Genomic DNA, 15,529 nt, shown 5'->3' on the forward strand with positions numbered 1-15,529 from the left:
ACAGAACAGAGTCTAAGATTCCAAACAAAATGTGCTGTATTCTATGATATTAGGAATTTTATTTTTTCTTTATTCAGTGAGTAGGGCTCTTTTATATGATAGATCATAAGGTAAAAGCATTCTTTTGTGCCCTCTAGCTGCTGGTTGCACAAATGAAAGAAAGAGGGAGAAAACAACCCCGTGATTATTAAATTCTCCTCATCTTTAGGGTTAAGTACCCTGGCTAATAAAGATCTCTCATGAGGATAAAGTTTCTTTCTTGGCAATGTCACATCCATTTAAGTAAAAATCATTTGGATGCTTTCAGGGATTCAAGCTGTTACCTTTACATAAAGCATCTACGCCAATTCTTTGTATTGTTTTTATCCTCTGAGAAAGCCTGACACTGCATTTCTTGGTTAAGCAAACCTCCCACTGAGGGTAGGCTGTGGGATTGGGCCCTTTTGTGCTATAGAAAATTCTATTACACAAGAAGGAAAAAAAAATCCTTATGAGTTCATGTAAAAATATAACAACTATTTCTTATCATTAAGCATGCTGTTTCAAACTGTGACAATTTGGCCTGATCTTGCACTGAGCAATCATTAAGTCTTTTGATTGCAGACTCGTTCATATCACATCAGTGTCTGATCTGCATACCCTTGAGTTCCAGACTGTTTTATTTTCTTTGCTTGTTTATTCTACTAATACCTTTCTTAAGACAAATAAGTTTCTGCATTGTTTCAGATTGTAAGTTATTACTTCATTTTTAAATCATCTGAAAATTCTCATCACTTAAAATCTACCTTTTGTACTTAAACTCTTTGAAAAACATGAACGGGCTAAAACACCACTGGACTTCTCCCTGGATTCTATTGATGTATGAGTAGATTTGGGCTTATGTAAGCTTAATTCAGAGCAAAAAGGGTCTAGTTTAGGCAGTCAGAAGAACTTAATGGCCTGTAAGCACAGTTAAGTACTGGCATGGATTGGGAGACAAGAGGCTGTGCTGCTGGAGATTTTCAAGAAAAGGCTGGACAAAAATGTCAGGAATAGTTCAGGTATCTGATCCTGCCTTGAGGCTGCAATGCAGTATAGACAGTCCCTCTCAGTTGTTCTCATCTTAGTGTTTTTATGATTCAGTGCTCTTGCACATTCCAGGTAAAACTGATGCTTGATTTGCATTGCCATAGGTAGAGCTATTCCTTCCCCTAAGGGTTGTGCCTATGTTTTGGAGATGGTAAATGATATTGATGCCCTTTCCCTCCCACTCTGTGGCAGAGAAGGAGGTTCATCATCCTCCAGGCTGTCAGCAGGCTGTTCTCATCGGCTATAGGCTTGGTTACATCTTCATCTTGCTCATAATCTGTTTAGGTGGGCATTTTCCTTGAACCTTACTTAATGTAAAAAGAAGGAGCCTTTGCGTGTAATGCATCAAGATTCAAAATACGTCTGGTTCTTACTCCCATCTCAGAAAAAAAAACGAAAAAGGGGAAAGCCTTTTCTCCTGTTATCAAACTTTAGACATTTTTATTACATGCTTGTTATTTTATCAAAGTTATTGAGATTGTATAGGAACACCTGGGATCTGTCTTTGTCCCTGTGATACGTAGGCATCTTTCCTATTCTTGTCTATGGGCTGAATAACACTAGGAGCAGACCTTGCAAGATAAAGAGCAGGAGCATAACTTCTGAAGAAACTGTTCTGCTCTGCTTTGGATTTTCCCAATATTGTCAATTCTTTGTTTTGAATACATTCTTTCCCCATTTAAGGGAAGAAGTATACTCCAAGCCAGTCTTGTGCTACAGCTTCTTTACCTTTGTCCGCCTAACTCAGCTGGTATTTAATTGGTCAGCAATAGGAGGGAAGTCTCCTTTGAGGTAATGAATATTGACTGTTTATGTTGAAATGTCACTGTGAAAAGAAAGCCCAGCACCAAAGAGGCGGAACTCAGTGTGAGAGTTTCAGACACAAAGGAGACACCAGCAAAGCACAGGCATTGAAAAGCAAAGCAACTGAAATTCAAAGAAAAGATGAAACAGAAATGGTCTACATGTGTGGGAATTCTAAGCTGCCAGTTGACAGGTGAAAAAGTCATTATTCCACCTGTTAGAACTAAGTGTAATTGCTTGTTTTTCCTAAAATAACACAGAGGCCATGACTCTTTTTTCTTTTTTCTTTTTTTTTTTAATTTAAAATTCATTTAAACTTATTTGCAAATACTTTACTTTTTGCTTTCAAGGTAAGTGGATTAAACTCATTAGCCAATTTCTGTACCTCATATATGCAAGAAAAAAAGATTTTATGTATTGCATCGGGTATTAGATAATCAAATCTTGTATTCAATCTTTTCTTTCACCAAGCAAGTTGAATAGCAACTTTAGAGTTTGACATACAAGTTTATCATCAGTTCTATAGCATCCATTGATTTAGAATGAATAAAGGCTGTTCTCCAGGAAACAATCTTAACATCAATCCACTGCATGATATGTGGCCTGGAAGTTTTCACTGTTGCATAGAAGCTGTCCTTTGTTTCCAGATGTGTAATAAGGAACCACAGTACTTGTATGAAGATCTGATATCTTTTAAGCCATTTCTTATCTAGATGGCATAGAGAAGCTAACCAACAGATTTCTGGAGTCCATGACTGACTTCAGTTTTTGAAACCACTCTTCTTCCTCATCTGCCTTTTTTTTTTTTTTTTTTTTTTCCTGATGACCTGTAGGGAACTGTGCTGAATTTTTGTTTGCAAAATTGACCCACTGCTATGGAGCATAACCTCGAGTTGTTCCATTTTGTTCATCTGCGTCCTTTAGTATTAAGATTTGATACACAAGGAAATTTATGTTTTTGCTATTAACACTGACTTCATTGCTTTTGGTAAAATCTTGCATTTCAGCTAGGGAATGAGTTTATAATTTTTAGCCATAGATATTGTCAATTTTAAAAGATAACCAGCTTTTATCATTCATAGATGCCCTCCTCTTTGGTTTTATATTTCAGGTTAGTGAATTCCACTAAGAATCTTAGGAAAAAGCAATATTGAATAACTGAAAGCTCTTACAAGTCAGTGTGCCTGAAACAAAATACACTGCAAACACATTTCAGCTTTTTCTATGAAAAACTGCTGAAAAACTTAAATCAGAGGAGCTCAAATGTACCTTTATATTAAAAATATGTTTTTTTTTTCAAGCAGATACGAAGATTGCATGAATGATACATTCTTTCGAAAATCTCCATATAATTATTATCAACTCCGTCTTAGTTTTGGCACTTCAAATACTCATGTGGTGTTTTTAAAATGTTCCCTGAATCAGACGAGCATCTGAAGCCAGTAGGCTTTTGTTTTTTATTTTCTCTTGGTGAATCATTGAACAATTTCTGCATAGCCTCAATCTGGGCCCATTCATACAATGTGTCCATCTGAGGCATCCTGAAGCCCTGCAAACAGTGGGCTGCTTTAAATAGAAGAGTGTCGCCAGGACCTGGTCTGTAAACAAAGCCTTATTAAATGAATTAAATGTGTAAGAAACATCTGCAAAGAGATCAGCTAAATTTTGTTGTCAGTGCTATTTCTATAAGGTCAGCAAAGGCTTTTTAATGCTTTCCACAGCTACTTCTCAGCATGAGGGATGCCATCTCCCACAAAAATGATGATGATCAGGGAGTGCTGGTCTCCTTTCAGGTGACAAGGGTGCTCTGAATGTGTTTAGTAGTTGTGGATGATTTTTTTTTTTTTCCACGAGCATCTGATGACTTCAGGAAACTTTCAAGTCTGAAGAGCAAGCTGCTTTCCACTCATACTGAAAAAAAATCCCTTGAATTACCTGAGGCTCTTAATTGGCTCTCTTGTGCGTTAAAAATATATATGTATATATATATCCTGTTCAAACTCCAACTTTGTGGCAAATGTATTTTTACAATCTGAAATGCTGTAGCTAAACATACAAATCAGATACTTTTGCGTGAATCTCCAGCTTAGAGCAATGTCTGGGCTATGCTAGAATCCCTTATGCTCTCTTTGCTGTTTATTCCTCTTTCTTTTTTCTTTTTCTTTTCTTTTTTTAAACATATTCTTACATGTTTACTGTTGTCTTTTCAAAAGTATTTGAACTGTTCATGATTAAGGTCCTCAAAATGCAACCCTCTCCAGCAAATGTTTGTTTCATACTTTGCTGGATCATTCCAAAATACTTAATTTAGACTTATATTGCTTTGTTTTGACTGTGCATCTCTACACAAATAGAAGATAACATCTTTAGTCACAATTCTGTGTTATATTTGAACTCTAACCTGTGACATTCACCTAGCTCGATCTAACAAGCTTTGTGCTCCCTGTCCAGATGAAGAGTGATACTTCTTCATTAGCAAGATCAGTTTCACCTTTAAAAACCCTTTGCTTCCCGTTTGCATTAAGCCAGATTGAGATGTCTTGGGTCATGATGACATTTCGGGAGTATTCAGAAGCAAAAGAGGAAGTCATTACATCTGCAGTTCACCTGCAAAGAAGATGTCATTAAAAGAGGAAGCAAAATGAACCCCTGTCAACTTGTTAGGGCCCAAAAGGTAATTCTGCCATCATATATGGTGCAGAATATGATACAGATTCCTATTATTACTGACACCAGATAACTTGCTGGTGTAAAAGGTTCTCTTTTCCAGAAAAGTTCAGGTGATACTAAATTTATTAATGTGTCAGTTTGAGGAGACGTGATGTCATTTCTGTTGTCTGCAGAGATGAAAACTAGTCTCCTTGCTCCTTTCTATACACTATCATCTTAATTTCTTTTACTGTGCACCTTGTTGCCATCTGTGGAGAGGAGAGCAAGGGATGAGGGTGAAGTGTCAGGAGAGATAACTTTCTCAAAAGACCCTCTGCAGTTTGACATTTATCATTTTAACCTGCCTTTTTCCAAAACAAAAACTTATTTCTGGTGAGTGGTTGGTCTGATCCTGTCAGGAGGCCACTCATGTGAATAGAAGCTTTACCCGACCTTATTGGCTTACAGAATTGGAATTTTGTTCTTTTCTAATATTCTTCAGTTCCAGAAATATACCTAGAAGCACAGATTATTTGCTTTTCTACTTGATATAAAATCCAACATCAGTGTTCCAACTCTAGTGTAATTAGAAAGGTAGTTGAAGTTTTCAGCCTATAGAGAGGCATGTGATACACTTATGCAGACATACTGGTACCAATTTAGAGTGAGTAAACATTTGAGTCACGCATTTCATTTCAAGTAATGTGTCTTTTTTTTGAAACTAAAATTGCTCTTGAAAGATCCTGTTTGTAGAAACAAGCTGAAATTTGTCCATTTATAACGAATAGCTGAATTGCTTTTCAGGTGTATTACATAAGAACACTTTCGTCCTGAATCATTTTCTCTACCTTCTGGACCTGGAGATACCAAGTAGCCAAAGAAACTAATCTGAACATTGTTAATGTAAATGGTATTACTTAAAAGCGAGTCCAACGAACGCAATCTGGTTTGTGCAATCGGTTTGGTTTGGGGTTTTCTTTTGGTATGAATATTGTAGTAACAGGAAATATTTCTTTCACTTCCAAGGTGTCACATGCTGGTTCTGTGCAACATGTTTCAGTACAAGTATTGTAACAACTCATCTGATACTGATCTTAATGGAATTTTGAACTGCTAATATTTTAGCTTTGAACTACGTGTACCTCAGTTGATGATCTGAGCATTCCATAAATACCAGAAGTAGCATGTTTACTGCCCTGCAGTTGATTGATATCTCATGATGAAGAAAGCACCTGGAAAATTAGTAAAGGAAAGTCACTAATTGGTTTAACTTAGGTCGGCCACTTCATACTTTATAAATGAAGAAACTTTTAAGGAATTGCTGCTAGAAACCATCTGCTAACTATATAAAAATGAATGATAATCATCAGGTTCCACATGCCATTTACAGAAAATATCATCAGAAAAAAATACAGCTGGATTCGTCGAAGTAAGAGCAATGTAAGAGCTCAAATTCAAAGCCCCTAATAATTGTCAATGTAATATAAAGTGTTAATCAGTCTGGTATATACAGACTTGTCAGCAGTTCTGGATCCCTTCACTATTTATCAGAGAGACTACTTGTGGTCACTTTTAAGAGCTGCCAGTAGAATTTACAATAGTAAATTATGATTTATTGTTCCTTCCAGGACATCTGAGGTTTTTGTTCCCAGTTCTGCTTCCCTCCCTGTCAACTGTTTTCCAGCAAAGACAATATCAGGCTGCAAAATGTCCAGAATGTGTGCATTTCTCTTGTATTGTGCATATTTTTGCAAGTAATTAAACTTTTGCTTCTTGTCTTTTCTAACCCTCTTAGTAGCCTATCTAAACAACTCTCAAGGGAAAATGAGACAATCAGGAAAGAGACAGCCCTAGTGCCAAAACAAAACCCATAGAAACAAAATTAAAAAGGGAAAAAACCCACACTTCAGCAGTGCAAGTAGAACTTTGGCACTCACTCATGTAAAGACATACGCTATGTTTTAATTGATTTCCCGTGCAATTCTATTGAATCTGAAAGGCTATCATGTGCATAAAATATGTGGGAATACTTCCAGCTACATTTTAATATGAGGAATACTGCATGAGCATACTAGTAGGGAGATTCTTTGTACATTTTAAGTGAAAATAAAAAAAAAAGTCTTGTAGAAAACATATACTCTACTTTGTAGAAGTAGATGCGTGAAACCACATCTTTCTATAATAATGGCCCATACAGTTTACCCTGTTGGCATAACAGTCCTGAGAAAATTAAATTTCCTTCACCATCAAGAGATACTTTCTCCTGTGTTAGCGATGCTCTGCTTGGTTGTAGTGCATGCAGGAGGCATAATTTACTCTGGGCCGTTTAGAACAACTCAGGTTAAGCAATGCCGGGAGTTTTGTCAGGGTGACAAAGGAGAATTACACTGCACCCATATATGGTAGAAAATGCATGGACAACATGTAATATTCTCTGTGGGTAAAGTTCACTTCTGGGCAGAAAGCCAACAAAAGGCTCACGCACCACTTAAGTCCCTCTTAAACCCTATTTCGAAGGCTTAATAGTACATAGGCCATGTTCTGGCCTCTTGCCCAGGAGTGAATTTTACCATGTTAGCGTCCCCTCTCTCTGCATGCAAAGGGGGCAAAAGGGCAAAGCTTTTGTGCTGGGCAGTGAACTGATTTCTGGAAGACAACATCAGTATTCTTTATTCAAAAGAAAGCAACAAATCCATGGAACAATATCTCTCCTGGTTTAAGGCTAATCCACCTTCCCTTTGTACCAATAGTTCTGTCCTGCAAAGCTGGCATTTACCTAACTATCGATACACAGCTGCTATTGATGTCTCTCTGTGGCTGTCCTGCACTGTTAAAGATCTTCTGCTGTCCTTTTCCAAGCTTGGATTAATTTTGCCTCAGTGGTGACCATTAAGAAAATTAGAAAATTTTCTCTCTGTTGTTTTAAAGATTTCTGAGATTACTGTGCTTGTCTGTCCTGTAATCTAGAGGGAAAAAGATAGTGCTGTAAAGGTGTTTCCCATTTCAAGAGCTCTCTATCTGCAACGATGTCTAGAAAGTATTTCTGATTATAAGCAACCACTTCTGATTATCATTTGCTTACAGTACTTTGTATTTTCACCTTCTATATTGTAGAGTTCTCTGCAAGACTAGGGGCTCATGGTACTGTTTACGTGCAGGCGGTTATGCGAGAAGCCCCTGAAGTAGAATACATGATCTTAAAGATGAACATGGTTAGTCCTTGTCTTAAAACATAAGCTTTTTGTATGCTGTTCCTCTTGTAATTAATGAAAGTTCAACATGCAAAAGTATTATGGGATATGGCTTTCTGTGAATGGATACCTGCCCGTACTGATTAAGTAGACTGGAAATCTGATTTCCTGATCAGATTTTTTAGCTGTGCATTTCCTTCCTAATCAGCAAGCAGAACATACAGCAAAATAAGTGTACAGTTCTCTTTAATAAATATTTTCTCTTCATTTTTAAATGGAATACTTTACAGATTTACGTGGAATATCCTTTAGAGACTATTTAAAAGACAGAAGCTTATGCCCATTAAAAACAGAACTCCTCTCTGAAAACTGACTTTGTGTCACCAAAATACTTGAGGTTCCAAAAATATTTTGACACATTTTATTTTTCAGTCTTTATAAATGGACTTTTTTGTACATATTCTTATTGTGTTTTCATTTCCAGAATTGTTTTTAATTAAAAAATGACTGTTTTGTTACAATGGATGATTTCAAGCCACAAAATATCCTATTGTGCTTGCTATCAAAACAAACAGGTGCACACAGCAGCATGCACGGTATGCAGTGCAATTGAGCAAACAGTTAATGTGAAGATTTAAGCCCAACTGAACAATGTGAGTTCAAGTGATATGAACTGAAGCCAAGTATTCTGGATGAAGGGCTCAGTTCTGAGGGGCTCTGGAGGGAACCTGGAACCTGTTGATCTTTGTGGGAATTGTGGATACTTTATACCTTACAAGATATGACAGGATTAGTTTCTGAGTTTGAAATATCTGTGAATTTTTATCAATAGGAGAGTGAGTTTTCTCTTGAAACACCATGCTCCCTCCTGCCCACGTATGAAAAACTCTTACTGTTCAGATCTTTGTACAGGTTTTGTAAGATAGGAATATATGGAAGCTAAAGTACGCTAAAAGTCAAGTAAAGGATGACTAGAAGTTAAAGAAAAGTGTGTGTGAAGTTTCAGGACATCTCAAGTTCCTGTGTAGATGGCCTTTATGGATGAAGTAATTAATTTTTTAAGCCAAGTTACTCAGTTTGGAATTTTCATGGACAAAACACACGTTACAGCAATTGTGTATCTTCCCTTACCACAGATTCAGAATTGTGAGTGTAGGGAAATCAAGGGAGCAAAACAGTGATATAGTAAAATTCTCCTCACTAAAAGGCAAACCAACCTGTCCTTTCCTGACAGTGTGCCGTGTGGCTGTCTATGAATATTTCATTAATGCTGGGCTGGGGCCACTGGTTCAGTTCAGACTCCCAATTAGCACTCTGCACCCAACTGTCTGTTGTTATCTCTTTTTATTCTGCTGTGATGTCTTCATTTATCTCAGTGGATGATTCCTTTAAGTCTCACCCTTCCTACCCTTTTGCTCCCTTTCATGATACTTTGATCCCTGTAAGCTTCATGTCCTCATCCTGCAATAGAAGGAGTGCCTTGTCGGGTATCCCTGGGAACTCTGGGGAAGGAGTTCATTGTCTTTGTCTCATTGTCCCATGGACATCCTAGCCATAACAGCAGGAAATATTTTCCTAACCTAATCTCTGATGTTTCTTCTTTTATTGGCAAGATACCTTGATTTCTCAAATGGCTGAGCAGTCCCTCCATCAGCTACTCCTTTACATCTCCTCTACATAAATAATCATCACATACTGTTGTGGCTCCAATCTAGATTGTAATCTCTTTTAGATAACAAGGAGCTACATTTGTTCTGAAGAATGCTATGCACATCTATAGCACAATTTCTATCAATAATATCAATTTATTCTTTCCACAGAAAACTCTGGACGCAGTATAAGACCAGTTTCCCAGGCTCTGGAGATGTTTCATGTATTTTTGATGTGAAACTACAAGCTAGAGTTCTTAGATATTAAAATTATTTGAATCTCTACAACTCAGGGCTGTTTCAGGAAATACAAACAGCTCCATCTTGAAGTAGCATTGGAGAGTGGAAGGAGAGAAGCACTTTCCAAGGTGAAATTCCTAAATATCATTTTTTCCAAGTTGGCATTTGGTGATCACATGCTTCTACTTGCTAAAATAGCTAACCATCAGAACATAGTTATTGTCTTGAAAGAGAAAATGGCTGCTACACCACTGGCTTCTGATAAGAAGATGACTACCGAATATGTGCTGTCTAATTATGGGTGACAGTTATAAAACTTTGACTGTGTATACATGGACTAGTACAGTTTTGAGGAACAGGTGATTTTTCAGTTTTGTTTCTATTTTCATTAATTTCTACTTATATTATCTGAGAAAAATCTTTCATTCTACAAATATGTCTATATTTAGACATTATGTGTGAAGTGTTTTCATCTACCATCTTGATAAGGAATGCAGTGAATCTCTGTAAAAGGGAGTAATGAAGAACATGTTTTTTTTTTTTCCTTGGAAAGACATATTAAGAGTTGTAAGCTTTACTACATAAACTTAATCTCATGGACACTTTGTGAATAATTCTCCATGGACTGGTTCCTTCTGGATTCTTGCTTTTATTTCCAGTAGTCAACGTATTAATAGGGTTAAAGGTGCTGGCATGGTGAATTTATGGTTGACATCTCACAGTCCGTTAAAGCAAGATCACTAATGGGTGACCTTGAGGCTCGACCATTCCAGACTCTGGAAGATCAAGTCTCAGACCCCTCCTGCAAGTGCTCTGACCTCTCCATTCTTCCCCTTTATGGCCTAACCTTTAACTCACTGATCTTTGACCAAATTATTAAGCAAACACCTGCTTAGGTCTCTGACCAAGGACTGTAGACCAGAAGAGCTACCATAATTTCATGTGAATTAGCTTTAATAATAGCAATACCAGCCTAAGGAGAAAATCAGAGGGTAGGTTTACAGTAAATAATCATGCTGCTGAAGAGCACACACAGAACGGGCCCTTCAACAGCTCTTACCTACAGTAAATCAATGCTAATCTATTTGACTGTGATAATAAAGGCTCGTCAGCAGATATAGTTTCTTTATATGACTTGACTAGGACAATGACTAGGTAAAATTTATTTCCTATTACTAAAGCAAGACAAAGATTAAAATTAATCCTTTGATACCAGGGATTTCCCGTTGGTAATAATGCACATACTGCATTAGTGTTCAACACAGTTGCTAAGAGTAACTGTAATAGAAATAAAGGCTGCAAAAATCTCTGATGATTTCAGTCATTAAGCCTGTGTAATTTTATCTGAATTGCACATGGAAGAAGTGGTTTGATTTCCCCCAGATTTCATGGATTGCTTGGTCTTTTTTCAGCCCATGCTGTGTGATTTTATAAATCTGCTTCATCTGCTACTCAAACCTGAGTTGCTCTAGCATATGTGTTCTTCCTAAGTAAACTGACTGTGATTTTTTTAGTCTTTAATCACAAGAAACAGTAGAATCTGAGTTGTTATACAATAATATCAGACCCATAACAGACCAGTATAGTTTACTAAGTAGATATTTTTCATTTATTCGAACAAAGTTATGAACACATGCTTTCTCATAATTGATTTTATATGATAGCTATCAATGCGTACATGCAGTAACTTCATGTATACATCCATGGAGGCAGTCTACACCAGCAAGAGAGGCATTTGCAAATGTAAGTGTTATGGTGCTATGCAAAACCCATATTTTAAATCTAGTCTTTAAAAAGAATTATGAAGATAGTTTATTGTTATAAGGAAGATCTTTAAACATCTGTGCTGCTAATAGGAGGGGGCAATTAGATGAATTGGATGAGGTTTGGCTATAATATTAAGAACAACTCAAGTGACACTGCTTGAAGTTCGTGTATGCCACGTGATAAAAAAAATCGAAATACGTACAGCTCCAAATACATGAATCAATTATGTGTTACCAACTTTAAAAGCCAGTGTTAGTACCAATCTAAAGTTTACTGGAGTTTATCTTTCTTTGTACTGACTTCTGCAGAGTTGTATCAGGTCTGTATTTCCCCATGTATGTAAAATGACTACAGAAAAATTCCACTCTGTTAATTTTGAATATGCACTTGCACGGTTTTTACAATATGAAGATGGAATGAAAATATCGCTGATCTAAATAACATTTTCAAAATTAAATGGTAACTGTATTTATTTTCTGTTCACTCGAATGGCTCTTTCAACATTGCTCTGTGCTCTTTTGATCTCTTTTCCAGGATATTGGCTGGCCTTCCTGAAGATATAGTTATATTTTCATTAGTAGAATAAAGTCTGGCTAGCAATGTTGTGAATGAAATTAAAGGCAACTTAATATAAACTGTGTTCCCATCTGATGGCTGTAAAACAGCATTAAATGTTTATTTGATCAATACATGCTGTTTCCTATGTACAATATTGTTCAGATGGGATGTCCAAGTTTAAACTGATTTACATAGATTATTATTTTCCGTTCCCTGACTAGATTAGTTGTAAGCTTAGACCTGGTTCAGTTGGCTAGATAATGTCATGGACTATGTGTATTTATATACTTCAAAACATATGTGCTTTGCCTTGTGTGTAGGTATTTGCACTCAAAAAAACCTACCAAATCTTTACAGAAGGTCTAGAAAAATGTTAGTCAGATAACTGGGAGGCTATTGCATGAAATCTGCACTGCCTGGTACACTGCATCCTTAAGCAAAACTGGGCGCTTCTTTTCTGAGTTAAGAGATGGAATGACATAGTGAGGTATTCGTTTGAGAAAGGAGGTAAGTTAAAAGATAATCAATAACAATAAAAGTTACAAAGCAAAGACTGTAAACAGTAAATGGATTTTAAAATGATGTCTATTTGAATGCTCTCGCTTTACACAGCCATTAATTAGTGAAACACAAGACCAGATGATCACAACACAACAGAGATGTTCAGTTAAATGCATTGCCTACCTCTTTTCCTATCTGTCAGTGTAGAAGGTCAAATTTTGCCCAGATTTACACAAATGCATCATCACTGAACTCATTTGCTGCCCTGAGTCATACCAGGCAATTCCACAGATAATGAATTTTTCTGTTTCCTGAAAAAATACAGATAGCCAAGACCTTGATTGAAAGCCCATTAGAATCAGTGAGAGTCTTACCTTTGACTACAGTAAGCTTTTAATCAAATCTTACATAGTTGTGAAATATCCATAAGGTATGGGTCACATCAGTCTATACTGTGATATATTAATATTTTATTAACATAAAACAAGTTCACATTTTTGCTGTATGTTTAGCAGAAAATGATGTTAACAGTGCTTAAGATGGATCAAGTTTGGGTCACAGTTATGTTGGAAGTTATACAAATATGAAGAAAATGCAATTGTATAAAGCTTTACCATATTATAGCATTTTTTCCACAATTGATGGCAACCTCTCCTTGTTTAGAAATAAAAGAGATAGTTTAAAAACATAAATATCAATTAAGTTTTGACAATATATGAGATCGTGACTCATTTTTAATATGGATTTGGGCAAATTTTACTGCCATGTAGTTTCATTTCTTGGTTGCTTACATCCCACTGATTCATTGAATAGTTAAATAATAATACCTTTTAGTGTGTGTGTGTATGCTGGGGGGTTAAAGAAAGGTTTTCTTACAATAAGAAAGGAAACAAACATGTTTTTCCCTTTGTTCGTAGCTGCTCCTAGTGGTTAAAATTTGCATTCTTTTAACTGTGAGATTAGAAAACATTTTATATGTAACACTATAGAGCAAGGAAGTATAATGTGATTTTATGTGATGAATGAACTAAATTGTGTTTATTGATTATTCAAGGAGAGAATTATTTTAAAATATCATTTCAGGTAACGTCAAAGGGAAAGTAGGTGCTCTGGCATATGTAAGATGGAAAAAAAGAGGGTATTCCTGAAAGAAGAATGCACATCAGTCAAAGGCATCAATAAATAAAGCTCTTTTTCATATGTAAATGGGAATTTATAAAGTAAAGAAGGTATTGTTTTATAAATAGTGAGATAATATTCTTGAAAAAGGTTACCAGTGATTACATAAGTTATCTCTTCCATAAAGAAATTTAGAGCTCATAGTTGCTCTTTTCATTAAAAAGGCTTTTCATCTAGTCTCATGCAGAAAGCCAAGCTCTGCATTTTAATTAGAGATAATAAATAATTATATCACTTAGGAAACTGAAGCTATTAAAGTCTTTTTGTGATGCTGTATAGCTATAAATCTCTCTAAATATATAGGTATATACATTCAGCTTTTGATTCACAGATCATATTAAAGTAGATCATATAATAGCTATATAAATAAGAGCAATATTCAGGGAATTTTAACAAAGGGTAAAATACCTTTCTGTACTTGCAGCACAATAAAGCATCTTAAACTCTGACCAGCTAGGCCAAAATATTAAGTGGTCTCACTATAGATACAAATAAAGACCGTATGAACCCCTCCCCTCAAAAAAATTATAAATAAATAATAATAATTATTATTTTAAAATGTAGCAAGGAAATGTCAGGTGACTGGCTTTAATGGGGAATGCGTTCCCCTTGATGTGAGCAAATTTCAGTGAAGTCTTCCGAGAGCAAGAGAATGGTATTGGTTTTAAGCAGCAACATCACCTCTGAAGGAAGCGTTGAAACCTTCTCTTTCATTTGAGCTTCTGATACCAAGCTCTCCTTTTTTTATTATCACACATAGGGGCATCTTCTCTGCATGAAATTAGTGAGCCAGAGTCAAGGGCAGAAAAAAACAGAGACAGACAGACTTCCTCAACTTACACACCCCACAGGGACCAGCTGATGTTGAAAAAGCAGAGAAGTGAGCCATTAAAGTACGGTTTGGGATTGACACTGACCTAGGCCTGCCATCCGGCATTGTCCTGCCATCTGCACAGACATGAACTTTGCCTCTAAAATTTGGCTTCTCAATTAACATGTCCAGCTGGGGGGAGAATTCCGTCATTTGCCTAATATCATTATTACCACTGCTCTGACATATTAATATTAAAAATATACGTGAACAGATCAAGGATTTGCCTAAGCACTTTCCTTTTTATTTCACGTAATAGGCAGGAGGTGAAAGAAGACACAATATAATTTGAAAAGCATAACCCTGATTAGGCAGTGATTGGTACACAGCTAGAGCTCACATTTAAAAACATTTCCGTTATTAGCAGTGCCTGTCAAATTCGATTATTATTTTTTTTTCTGTTGTGCATGTAGATGCAATGTTTTGTGATTTTTTGAGGTAAACAGAATAAGAGAGATATCTTACCAAGGTATTTGCAGAATAGACATTTTAAGACGGTATTTTTGCAAGTGGACATCCTTTTTTAACTGGTGATTTTTTGAAAGCTAGGCATAGCACAGGCTTCAGTTGCATCTTTATGGTATGTTGAAACCATGGAGTTATCTGGAAGCTGGATTAGGCCTTAGGATAATGAATAAAACGTTACATATTGGGAGACAGGGAGACTGATGAAACAGTGTTTATAAAGCTTGGCGCAGTGCTGCTCCTTCAGGTCTCAAAAGATACATTAAAAGGTTTACTAATAATAACATTATATTTATTTCCAGTCCTCACTGGAGCAAATAACACGTGTTCTGTAGCCTCTCCAAGGGTATGCTGCTAACGTGAAAAAGCGACCTTGAAAATATTTGTGTTCTGCCTGCCTCCAAGTTCTAGGCTGTTTTCAGCCATGAGCCTACAAATCCGTACGTACTTGCTTACTTTTTATACCTGTGAGTAATCAGATTGAGCTCAACTTGTGGGGAAAACTAAATGTACCAGTAGCTGAACACATCTCTGTAAAATCCACAAGCTCCTTTGAAAATCACTCCCTCAGTGTGTTTGTAAATGGT

At 36.3% G+C, this 15,529-nt stretch overlaps 1 long non-coding RNA gene across 5 annotated transcripts in view; it reads left to right on the plus strand.

The window, feature by feature from the left end:
• Positions 1 to 12,858, plus strand: part of LOC110403931 — a 112,372-nt gene extending 99,514 nt beyond the window's left edge. For 4 of the 5 annotated variants that reach the window (XR_002441931.1, XR_002441933.1, XR_002441930.1 and 1 more), the window contains one exon: positions 9,533 to 12,858. This is a non-coding gene — a long non-coding RNA (uncharacterized LOC110403931). Of the gene's footprint in view, positions 1 to 7,635; positions 7,734 to 9,532 lie in introns of all 5 variants that reach the window. The other variant, XR_002441932.1, reaches the window with a different exon arrangement.

This window comes from Numida meleagris, chromosome 9, assembly GCF_002078875.1.
Source record: "Numida meleagris isolate 19003 breed g44 Domestic line chromosome 9, NumMel1.0, whole genome shotgun sequence".
NCBI lineage: Eukaryota > Metazoa > Chordata > Aves > Galliformes > Numididae > Numida > Numida meleagris.